Source organism: Lepidochelys kempii, chromosome 1 (assembly GCF_965140265.1).
Source record: "Lepidochelys kempii isolate rLepKem1 chromosome 1, rLepKem1.hap2, whole genome shotgun sequence".
NCBI lineage: Eukaryota > Metazoa > Chordata > Testudines > Cheloniidae > Lepidochelys > Lepidochelys kempii.
The window spans coordinates 329,567,847-329,581,521 of record NC_133256.1 but is presented as its reverse complement, the minus strand read 5'-3'; positions in this window follow the sequence as shown (position 1 = coordinate 329,581,521).

Genomic DNA, 13,675 nt, shown 5'->3' with positions numbered 1-13,675 from the left:
AATGCAAAGGTAGAGAATCCCACCAGCCTCTGAGGGCCAAGCAGCTTGGCATCAGCAGCAGAACTTAAGTGGTTTTGCGCATGCCTGCCAGAGGCATCTACATGTTGGATTCAAGCAACTAAAGAGGCAGTTAGGAACATACGGCCTTTTGCAAATCTCACCCTTAAACTCATGCTTCTTTGTAAGCATTTCAATCATCCCACTGAAGTCAATGGAAATTTTGCATTGATTTAATGGGGCCAGGATTTGACTGAATGAGAGCTGTTAAGCATGTGGTGGGTTGGGTGCTATTCTGGACTGGGGTCAGGGTGCTCAGCACCTTTCATGATCAAGCCTCATGTCACTAACAAATTGTTGAGTAAGCTGACACTTGTATATATTGCACAGTTGTTATTGTTACTGCTCAGCTGATACGTCTTAAGTCATGATGATGATCCTGTATCCACAGTCTGACACCAAAGTACTTGGGAAGAAGGATATTCTTTTGGTTTAGGTGCTGAAATCTAAGGATATGGATTCAATTCTCATGCTCAGTGTAACTTTTGACTAACCGATTAGTCTCTATGTTCCTCAATTCACCTCTGTAAAATGGGGGAATAATATTTCCCTACCTCAGAGGGATGAGGATATATAGGAGGAATTTTCTCAGATACTCGCTGATAAGAGCTATCGTAGTAGATAAATACTGTTTTATTTATTTATTATTTTTTAATTTATTAAGGAAAACAAAAAATATTAGACTCATTAAAGGAAATATGGGTTACTTTTAATACATTAATTTTCAACTTACAAACAGGAATGAGTAAACTAGCCCTTCAGTCAGTTTAACTTGAGTGTTCCTTGTTTGAGCAGGCAGTCCTTTCCCTTCTATATTGAAATAAAACTGCCCCAGGTTGATAGGGTAATGCTATCTGTACTATTTTAATGCTTATATGTTAAATATACATAGTGTGTGTACTAGGTTGTATTTTGAGTTTAGAGACTTATTTTTCTTATACAGTACATTGTTCTCCATAACTGCTACAGAAAGTCAAAATGGTTTGCAAAGTTCATAATTTTTAGTTTCCACAATAAATTGAATACCATTAGGGTGTTTAGCTAAATAATAAATTTATATTTAATGGGGTCAGGGAATTATAAATTACCTTTCTAAGGATAATCTTTTCTTTCATAGCTAGAAAGTTCCACCTTAGTGTACTCAATTGATTTGTTTAGGCCTCATAGAAAAATTAACCCATAACTAGGGAGTTTTTCTTGCTCTTTTACTAATGCAATGTAGTTGTAAAACGACTACCAAGACTGTCAGTACTCCTGGACAGGAGACCTTCTTTGTTATTACTAATACACAGTTGGGTCTGCTCTTTCAACCTTAACTGTCAGAAGCCCTGTTGAAGTCAATTAAACCCACTGCATATGAGTGTAATATGAGTAAGGGTTGCAGGATTAAGTTAAGTCCTTTAAGATATTAAAACTCCAACTAATGAAAATTTAGTGTATTCCTAAAAATGCAACTACTTAGAAAAAAGCTTTCACTAATAATCTATAGATGTTGTGGTTAGCAACAGAATTAATGCTTATTAGACAAAATAGTCTCAAAAACTTAGAGGGTAGGAATCTAATTAATGCCGGTCAACATGGTTTTATGGAAAATAGATCATGTCAAACAAACCTGATTTTATTCTTTGAGATTATAAGATTGGTTGATGAAAGTAACTACATAGATGTAATATATTTAGGCTATGTCTGCACTACAAAGTTAAGTCGACTTAAGTTATATCAAAGTACAGCCACTGCTGTAATTAAACCACTGTTGCATGTCCACACTACGCTTCATGTGTCAGCAGAGCGCATCCACTGTAGCAGCTTTGCATCAACACAGAGAGCCATGCACTGTGGGGTAGCTATTCCACTGTTCAACTGGCTGCAGAGTGTTTTGGGAAGGATTTGCAATGTCTCAAGGGGGCAGGTTCAGTACCACATGATGCAGGTTTCTCAATTCCATCATTCCATGGGCATCCTACTAGCTTTCCAGTCACTTTTCAACTGCCCTGGTAACCTGCGAGCCAGCCATCTGTGTCAGAAAGCAGGATCCTGCACTGCTCTTCAGTATTGTGTTGTGCATTATGAACACAAAACTATCAGAGGAGCTCAATGGGGGAGGGTATTCACCACCACACTGAACCCAGCCGCTTTCTTGTAGAAGCAGCATGTCTCTGGCTCCATACCAGAGGCAACTATTTGCATCCCTTGCCTTCTCCTATGCCTGCCACAGCTCTTGGAGTTTTACACAGCACTGCTGAATGTCCCTATCCCTTCCATGACCCAAGCAAGTTCCTGTACAGCCCGTCCTTCCCAGAGACTGAGGAGATCCATCATCTCTCGTGTACTCCAGGCAGTAGCACATTTATTGTGTGGAGCCGGCATGCTTAGCTGGGCAGTTGCTATGTGACCACTCCAGACTGGGTAAACAGGAAGAGCAAATTCAAAATTTTCCTGAGGTTTAACAGTGGACAGCTGTTCATCTATGAACCTGGCTGTAGGGAAGCGGAGTTCAAAACGGTGACCAGAGCGGTCATGGTGGGCATTGTGGGATAGCTCCTGAAGGCCACTTAGTGCAATGTAAACAATATAGTGTTTACACTGACACTGCATTGGTCTAACTACATCACCCTAAGCTCTACTCCTCTTGTCGAAGTGGTTTTATTATGTTGGTGTAGAAGGTGAGTTAAAGCGGTGTGAGGAGCATTGCAGTGTGTACATCTGCAGAGTTAAGTCAAAATAAGGTATAAACTGTGTTGTGTCAACGTGGCCTTAGACTTCTGAATAACAAATTAGAACTATACAATATCAACAAATCTCATGTTAAATGGATTAAGAACTGGAAAATGGACAGATCTCCAAAAAATATTCCTCAAAGGGGAATCATCATGGAATAAGGGTGTTTCTTGTGGGATTCTACAGGGATTGGTACTATGCCTGATGTTGTTCAATATTTTCATCTGATCTAGAAGAAAACATAAAATCACTACTGATCAAATTTGTGGCTTTCACAAAGATTGGTGGAATGGTAAGGGAAGTCATTCAGGGCAACCTGGAACACTTGATAAACTGGGCCTGTTCCAACCAAATGCATTTTAATAAAATCAAATGCATAGTTATGCATGTATGAACAAGGAAAGTAGGCCATACATGCAGACTGTGCCCTGGACAGCCGAGACTCTAAAAGGATTTAGGAACCCTAGTTGATAAGCAACTCTGAGCTCTCAGTGTGCTGCTGTGGCAAAAACAGCTAGTAGGATCCTTAGAGGCAGGGGAGTAATGAGTAGCAGGGGAGGTGATTTTACCTCTGAAAAATACATTGGTGAGAATGATACTGGAATTCTATGTACAGTTCTGGTGCCCACATTTTAAAAACAATGTTGAAAAATTGGAGATGGTGCAGAAAAGAGCCACAAAAATTATTTGTGGGCTGGAGAAAATACCTTACAATGAGAGACTTGAAGAGCCAATCTTATTTAGTTTTATCAAAAAGGAGACTGAAGGGTGACTTGATCACAATATATTATTATTACCTTCAAAGGGAGAAAAGACTGGGTACTAGAGGGATCTTTAATCTAGCAGAGAAAGGCATAACAAGAAACAATGGCTGGAAGCTGAAGCCAGACAAATTAAATAAAATATATTAAATTAATAACACATTAAATAAAAAAGGCACCCACTTAGAAGTGAGGGCAATTAACCATTGGAACAAACTACCAAGGGAAGTGATGGATTCTTCATCTCTTGAACTCTTCAAATCAAGACTGGCTACCTTTCTGGGAGATATGTTATAGCTGAAACACAAGTTATGCTTTAATCAAACACAAGTGATTGGGCTCAATATAAGGGTAAATGAGTGAAATTTAATAGCCTGTGTTATACAGGGGAGTCAGACTAGAAAGTCTAATGTAGCTCAATCTATGAATTGTATACTGATTACTTAAGAATTCCCAGTTATCACTCTGAAGTTTGACAGGTTCTTGTCTCAAGATCAGGCCCAGTATTATTAAAATTACTGTTTAGTTGGGAAGCACGATGTGCACAGTTGCAACACTCACACTTTAGGAACCCTTCTATATTTGTAATAATTTATTAATACATTTAGCAAAGTTACAAACACTTTAACCCAGCAAGGTAGATCTAGATCATACAGAATGTGCATCTGAAGTCACACCTTCCCTTGCAGAACAACCTGAAATGTTAGCATTTTCCTCCTCATCATCATCATCTTCCTCATCATCACCAGTGGCCATCATCCTGGCACCTCCTAAGGGCTACATCTCACTTTCCTCCTGCCCACAGGCTGGGATACAACTTTTATATGTTATGCTGATGCCATCATGTCTAATGCATATTCAATAGGAGTTTCTCCCCTCTTCCTTAGTTGTATTTCCTCACCGTACTAATGTTGGGTTGCCCTTCTCCTATAGGTTAGTATATTAATGATCTCAATTTATTATCATATACATCAATTTGTTGCCAGGGAACTCTTGTGGTCAGACACCTAGAGATGTTCCCATCCTAAAATATCCAAAAGCTGGGGTTAGCTCATTTTCCTGTGGTTGGCTGGTGTTGTTATGGACAAACTTCACCCTTAAACACTCTATTCCCAATTCTCCAAAACTTAGGGGTGACCATTAGGGCATTTCTATGAACTTTGGTTCAGATGCCTCAAGCCTTATGCTAACTGCTGAAGCCAGTGTGTTACAGGATACAGGCCTGTAGGTTCCTTGCATTACGGCTGAATAAAATAAATGCTAAAGCTAGCTCTATTGGCTACACTGTCCCTTCTGGCCTTAAATTCTATGAATCTATGAAAAAATAAGTAATGAATACTCATTTATAAATTTCTTCTGTTTAGTTTAGACATGATACTGGGAGATATCCCATCATTTAATTTCTCTTTGTAAAATAGCTGGCTTTCAATAAAGCATGATGATCTAGTGGTTATCTGACTTTTGTTCATCAGTTAACAATGAGCTTGGGAAATTATCATTTGTTGGAGTCATATTTGTAAATCAATGTGTTTTCACTTTTCCACATTTACCATTTTCTCCACTGATGATCAAATCAATAACTGGCATGTACATATATTTTTCTGCATATCTTACAGTATATAAAAACATTATTAACTGATTACAAACTACTTATGACAGAAATCACTTCACCCACAACTAAAATGCATCCACCTTTCAGATGAAATGGGAGAATTCTTTGACATTACATATAATCATGTCTGGACAGACAGTGAACAATAGTTTTACCCAACTGAAACTAGATGGAACATTTTACGTAATCACAATATAATATCCAACTGAAATTTAGCCATGACACTTATGCTAGCACCCTTATTCTTGTGCAAAGTACTTTGGGAGTTTTAATGATCACAAATGGTCAGAGCTTCAATATTACATCTCATCTGAAAGGTGTGTATTCTCATTCAGTTCATATAATGGCAAAGAAAGAATTTGACTTCTACCCAAATCTTTTCTGGGACCTTTAAACAATTGGAAAAAAAGAGAACATAACAGCAACATAAGCTGTTGTAACAGAATGGCAACAATAGTGACCACACGCTGTTTTAGTCAACACTAATTCATGCTCATCAGTAGGGCAAACTATGCTGCTTTCATTCTACTGAAGAACTAGATAGCTGCTTCATAAAACAGTGAACAGGTAGTATTATCACTTAAATAACACTGAGTTCAAATAATTGTGAGAATGATATGTCTGCAAATTATTCTATTAATTTACATAATGTGGCTATAATTTTTAGGTGCAATTTAATTTTTTTCAGCATTTTGGCATGAGACAAAACAGTTATATTGATATAAAATATATCTTCCTATCAATTTCCTCTGAATACAGAATTTCCAACAGTTTTTACCTTAGTTATAGATTGGTTCTGAGGGAGAAACACTTTCAAAGTGGTGAGCTGTTATTCCTGTCTAAATGAGCTATGGCATGGAGCACACGCCTGTTCCTTTAGAAATTCACTCTGTTTAAAGTGTCATCCACGCTAGCACTTTTAAACCACGGGAAGTAGCTTAATATTATTTAAAATAGGTATCTATATTTGCAATTTTTAAACTGTGCTACAGCTGTTTTCAGAGACATAATCCCTCTAGGGTAATTTAACTATAAAGCTCGGCAAATACTGGGAGGAGGGGAAATTTCCAGACAATTTCATTTGAAATTTAAAATAACTTACTTTTGATTCCGTTAACATCTCTTTTGTGTTCACTTTCTGAGACTAGCCCAGCAAACTGGCAGGAATGTTCATTGTAAACTTGAAGAGACTATTGCAAAATATTGAAAGAAAGAGAATTTGAAATTCGTATTGGGAAGCATTTGCACGGTAATATGACTAATTGCGCTGCTCATCCAATCAGAAACCATGACGATATTGTATGTCTAGTGAATCTAATCATGGCAAATATTTGCAATAAGCTGCTTATGAATGAACTAAGGACCAAGAATTATTATTAGTAATTATTTAGTGAATAATTTTAAAGAACAAATACCGTTGAGAACAACATAGTCTGTTCACAGACATTTTATGAACACAAAGAAGTGAAATTCATCACATAAGTTATATAAGAATTATTATTCTTATTTCAAACATGGTTTGGTGAAGAAAGTTGTTGCTGTGAACTAGTCTTAAAAAGAGTTAAAGCTCGTTAGCAAAACTAGGTAGAGTTTTTGGTAGCATGGAGAGGGCTTTTTGTATAATAGTTGTAATTTCTGCTACAAGTAGACATGATAAAGGGTTTTGTAACTTGGATAATAAAGATTTTATTTATTTAAAATGAAAGATGATCAATGCACCTTGAAACATTGGTTTTCCTTTTAACCCATTCTTATTTGACTCTAAGCTTAACCGCAGCTAGTCTTTGTAGTTAAAATTTCAAAGTCTGATTCATATCATTGCTGAAAATCCACCAGTAAACTGGCAAAGACAATTATAGGTATATGAGTATATACTAAAAGTGTCTTGTCAAGACACTCTCAGACACTTGTGGAATTTGTAACTGACACTGATGAACATTTTGCTTATTTTCACTACAGAAAATTTGAATGGCAGTAACAGATACAAAGCAGGTAAGAATAAAAAATTGCAGCAATTATTTTCATGTGCATCTCATGAGATGTCTGATACCCTGGGCATCCCATCAGATACTCAAAGGGAATGGTGTACAGAAATGATGCATGCATTTGTGGAACGAATTAGGGAAAGAGTTGATGGAAGTTCCCGATTAAACAGGAGTTGTGGAGTGAATATGTGATCTGTTCCAGCAAAAATCATACTAAAAGGGCAGATATCCTGACCCTCATGGGTACTGGAGCCTATGCAGTAAGTATCACACTAGCATTTCTGCCCATTCCTGGTGTCGTAGGACCCCACAACCTTGGAACAATGTGATTGTACGTATGGCAGCACTAACTGAACCAGGCCAGACTAGACTGCACCAAAATAAAAAATGATTCTATTTTGAATACTGAAGTTGTTCATTTTAACTTCCACCTACATAACTCTTAATAAATGTATATATTTTGTTTATTCAGAAGAATTTTGTGGGCTGAAGCAGGCGGTGGGTATTTTACTATTCATACATCTCTGCTTCTTAGGAAGGAGTGCCTATTCAGGGCTAGACAAAAGCCCGATTGAACAGCTAGGAGAAATTTTGTATTATACAGTCATGTAAATGAGCAGCTAGGACATTCTCTGGACAATTACATAAAAATGGCAAGTGACCTGCTGTACAATAGTTGCTTTCAACGCGATCCAAGGCCAAGACAGGCTTTTGACAGTTGCATAATACAGATGGATCATAATCGGCCAACACAGAAATATTCCTCATTCATGCAATAAATGGAATCACATTTAGCAGAAGTTGAAAAAAAATAGTAATGTCAGATAAGAAAATTGAGCATCATCCATTGAAGGTGAAAGCTTTTCTGATGTTATTAATGACAATAAAGCTTAGAATTCAGTATTAGGTCATGAAAGCCAGATAAAAATCAGAAGTCTAGAAAAAACTGCAGTATCAGGAAATTTGGGAGCTACTCAGCCTGTGAATGGAAATGGTTTTGCAAAGACCTCTGAAATGCTGCAGCACATTGTAAATGTTTTATTAAATTAATAACTGGAATTAACATGTGTTGTCAATATATGTAAAATACACAAAAGTATATTTAGATAATTTGGCAACACTTAAAAAATATAGTTTCTAAATTAATTTAATTCTTGTACAATGAAAGGTAATAGATAAACAACAGTGGCCAGTGAAGTTTTCTATCCAAAGAAAAGGTATAAAACTTAAAGAGCAGCAGCACATTCTTCCTTGCACTGCTTGCTGTTATATTTTCACTATGATCTGGAAGAACGCCTGCTAGTATTAAAGGATAATTCAATCTCCCTGTACATTCTCTCCTTGACTTCCAAGATGACAACAAGGGTGCCAGTCAATGGAACACAGGAAGTACAATACTATTTCAAACCGATGGCCCATTTTTATGGTGTCCTTTGGCTGAGAATAGCCAGCATGAACTATTCCACAGGAAGGTGCATAATATATTGTAAGGGACAATCATGCAACAGCATTCTCAGGAGGAAAGCTTTTTTCTAGTCCCAGGCAGGAAGTGATTGGCTCATGGCCTGATGCATGAAAGTTGATGCCTCTGAAATATTTTTTTATTCTAGTTAGTGTGACTGAAGATGCTATTATTATTATTCATATGTCTAATCTCTTCAGACCCTTCTGATTTTTTTGCCTCAATAATACTTTATAGTAGGGGGTTCCACAGTTGTGGGGTTTTTTAAGTATTTCCTTTTGATCAGTTTTAAATATGTTTACTTTTTAGTTTTCTTTGTTCATTATGTACAAATTATGTATTTTTGTTGAGTGCAAAATTCTGGTGATGTTTTTCTTGTTAGGTCTGTGTCTCCGCTAGACTTGGACTGAGACCCCCTATCTCGTGTCATGTACACCATCAAACTCCAGCAGATGGCAACACTTTTTGGCTGCTAACTACCTTTGTGCTGGATTTAAGTTGTCAATCTTGTGTTGAACGATTTTATAGCTTTGCAAAAGATTCAGTTTCACTCTAGAGTACAGTAAAAACTAGCCTTGATTCAAAGTTACCCACATCTGAGACCAAGCAGCACTTAATTAGAAATGTTTTTTTTGTGTGTCTGCAAACTCCATCAAAGACATATACCAACTTTCTTCCCACAAACTGGATATTGGCTAACTTCCTGAAGCTGTTTTTTATCAATGGATTTCAAAAATGTTTGCTAGGAACAGTCACCTGGGACAAATCAATATGGCCATTAGTCCAGCTTCTGGTTCTAGTGAACCAGAAAAACCTGTGTGAACTGGAACCTACCATATAGAAACCAGATTTGATTAAATTCAATCCATTTAGAACTTGACAGCCTCCAAAACCGTGCAAACCTTTTCAGAGACAAAAAATAACATACCCATTACTATTGATCAGGTCTCTAGTCTGTATCCTATTACTAATCATTTGATCCATTGAGGCACCCATAGAAATATGTTTTAGAAATGTGGGCAATAGATGTGGTCTACACTAATGTGTACACGTGCATGAGTTCATCCATCTTGAGGCATGATTAAACTGAACTGGATAAAGTGAGAACCATTCTATATGTCTCATAATGCAGTTCAAATACACTAGGTGTGAACTCAACTTTTACCCCCTGCCTGGGGTTTCCTTTACTGTTTATTTAAATAATAGTAAACTTAAGCCTCAATCTCATCTTCTTGCTTTTAGGATGGTTGTTTTCCTAAGGTTTCTCTCTCTGTTCCTTCCTTTAGTTCATTCTCTCTTCTGAAAGACCCTTAAATTTGATCTGGCAGCTAAGGAGAGTCAGCAAAGTAGCTCTACACCATTATGAAGGGTCCTAGAGCCTGACTTCAGGGTGAATTAGCAGATTAGCTCTACTTCTCAACACGGAGTTCAGAATGACAAGTTCTTCATAATAAGAAATGGGTGCTCCTATGAAAATGGTATTGATGCACTTCATTGTCAGAAATGCATTCAGAAAAGTCAAGGAAAAATAAAAACCTGTGCACTCTAAAAAACCTCAGGAAGACTAATCAGTATTTATTTATTTTTCTATTTAATTTATTCATTATTATTATTCAAGATAGTTCCAAGACACAAGTCTCATTCTGATCCTCTCCCCACCCCCACACTTATAAAATTCAGTGTGTCTGGATCTGAGCTTTTCTTGTGCAGAGGCAAGCTTGGACAAAGCATAGAGGAAGGCAAGATTTCTTCCCAAAGACTTTATATTCCAAAGCAGACAATACAAAACAGATATTAAGAGCCCATTGAAGTTAAAGTGAGTCTTTCTACTGACTGCAATGGGATTTGGATCATGCCCATAGTGCCCAAAGTGACCAGATGAAGGGTTTGTATCTTAAAGCATAGAAAAAAATAAATTTTAAATGAATATTTAGCACTTATTTTATGAGTGGATTAACCTAGGTAGGATTTGTGGAGGAAGTGGAGTGTTTAATTGTCATTGCATCATTGGCTGTGTTTTGTAAGAAGTGGTCTCAGTGTCCTAGCCAGATTCCAATTAGGGTAATTAAATTTGCCTATTTAAAATCTCCTCTGTAGTTCCAGTTGAAAAAAGTTATATTCCACTTATTTTTTGCTTAGGAATTTCTTTTTTTTTCTGTGCACAAAGCAACCACCTTTAAACATCTTTAAACCACCCTTCTTTGGCTTAGTCTACCACCACTGCTATCCTACAAATCTGTCTGCTTCCACTCTCATGATTCTTCATGTAATTGTTTGTATTGTAACAAGACAGATTAGATGTAACTACTCAGGACACACACCACATCTCACTGTATTTGTAAAGTATCATGCACACTTAATGCACTCTATAAATATTAATAAATAATAACAATAAAGTGGATTGTGTGCAATATGCTAGCACAGAATGACTGCCGCGTTCCACCTCAGATATAGCTGCATTGCAGTGATGTATAAATGCATACATTATGCACCTATGAAGTGCTGTGGGAATCTTTAGGGAGAGAGGCACTACAAATACATAAATGTAAGTTGTTATTGTTGCACAAAATCTTTCTCAACATGAACTCAAAAACAATTACTCCCTAGATGAAATCCATATCACATATATCTCAGATATATTCTTTTTCATAGTCCCAGGATAAGCTGTGAATTATTCAAGGAAGAGGTGTGTACTAACTCCTCTCAGTTTTGGAGAGAAAAATCTCCCAGTGAGATTTTTCCTATTAACAATAACAGATTGGTTGTAAAAGGGCCAACTTGTCAAAAAGGATATTGTCAAGACTTGTGGGAGGAAGAGTCCTTGATATGCAGAGGAGTTTGCTTTTGTAAGTTCTCTCTGCACTGTGGGGAGGATAATTCACTAAGGAATCTTAAAACTTGTACTGTAGATGTAAAGTACATGAGGAAAGCAACTTAAATAAAACAGGCTATGTTGTTGATTTTGTATGCAAAAGAGATATCAAAACAAGTCAAATAAAAAGACAGTTGGAGAATGCCTGATGAATTTGAGCCTAACGGAAAATATAATGTTCATAGTGATGCAATCCCAAAGTGTCATCAATGCCATAAAACACCTGCTGTTTGCATCCTTTAAAGAATCCTAATGAAGACGTGCAGTCCAAAAGCATGATTGCCAACCAGCTCCAAGAGCTGCTGTGATTGAGGAAAGAAATGGATTGCTATGGAGACAATAGATAGCTAATAGGCAGTGTGGTAGGAGGAATAAAAGGGGAGGAGGAGTAAACAGATACATTTTTTTAAAAAAAGATAGATAATAACAGTGCCTAACACAAAGAGTTTCTGATTTTATGTTGAAATTTGTAGAGAGTAAATTTAGATTCTGTCAATAAAAACTGATGAAGCCATTAAAGCATTGGTGGAGAAAATTCCTTCCAGAGAATGGTCAAATGGTTAAAGCAGGGAAATAAGATGTAACTTCTGGGTCCTATTCTTAACTTTGCCACTGATTCTATGGCCTTAGGCAAGTCACTGCACTAATTTACTGTAGAGTTCCATAAGGGTTACTAACTCCTAGGAGTGCTGTGGATACCTTTCCCCTAATTAGCCAATTCATTTATTTCCTGACAGCAGCCAGGAACCTGACTAGGCATGACAAGCCAAGACCAATAGATATGATCCCTTTATTTTATGAAACACCAGTTTGTCTGTAAAAGACATACATATACATGAGAAGGATAATTAAATAATGTACTCTAGGGAAGTTGCACCAGATTTATGTTCACTGAAACAATCATTTCATAGTGACCATCAGAAGTGTAGAGAAACTACACAAAAAAGTGGCTATTGCTGTAACATTATTGGATGTCACCAGATAGTTCTATTATTGATAGTTTTACTAGTGCTATTTATTCAGAATGTTGGGAGATCTTAGACAAATGCCTATTGTGAGCTGTGGTGCAGTTCTTTTTAGAAGGTGAAAAATAATAAATGTGAAGTCCTTTTCTACATGAATCTCTATAATTAGGAATGAAGTCATACAGTTTAAGGACGAAAGAGACAACTAGATCATTGTTTCACCGCCTGTATATCACTGGCCATTTGCACCACCTAGCACCTGCACACTAACCCCAATAACTGAAATTATACCAAACCATTCTAGCCCAAGGGAGGCTACATTATCATGTATTCACAGGCAGAGAACAAGAGGGACCGAGATACACCAGTCGCTTCCCCCCTTCCCCTCACCCCCCACCCCAATGGCAGAGAAATGATTAAGTGAGATATTTCCAGATTATCCTGACAAGTGACCTGCATGCACACATTGCAGAGAAAGGCAAAAACCCACCAAGGTCACCGTCAATCTGACCTGGGGAAAAATTCCTTCCCAACCCCACATATGGCAATCAGTTAGACCCTGAGCACATGAGAAAGAGGCAGCCAAGCATCTGAGAGAGAGAGAGAGAAAGTGCTTGATGCCACCTCAGATCTCTGGCCCACCCTACCCAATGTCCCATCGCAGGCCATGGTCAACCTGGGACTGATGCTTCAAGGAAGGAGTTAAAAAATACCCAGAATACATTGGGGGAGAATACCTTCCTGACCCCTGCAGGTAGCTGGTTGAAACCCGGAAGCATGAACCATTAGGAACACAAGTCATAAACTAGAAGTGAGCTCCAGGACTGCTGACCTCTGACAGCATAAGCAACCTAGCGATACAATAATTTCCTTAAGTGTAGGTGCTGCTTACAAAATATCACATAACATTGAAACATTACAAATATCATAATGGGATGGGGAAATTCCAGCACCAACCTTCATCTTCAGACTTAATACTTGTCCAAACTTGACTCCTTCTGTTTCAGGACCAGATTACAAATGCTGTTCCTTTGCTAACTCTCCTGTTCCCTGATTTCCCCTCTTTTCACTCAGATGGCTGTGTATAGTTCCCTTTGTCTATCCATACTTTCTCTTCGTTTCCTGGATTCTTGCTTTGTTTCTGTCATTAGTCATGTCTCAATCCTTGAAGACAGGAAGGAGAGAGAGATTAAATCTCTTTCTAGACTCCAGAATCTATCAGTCATTCAAGTTATAGCTAATC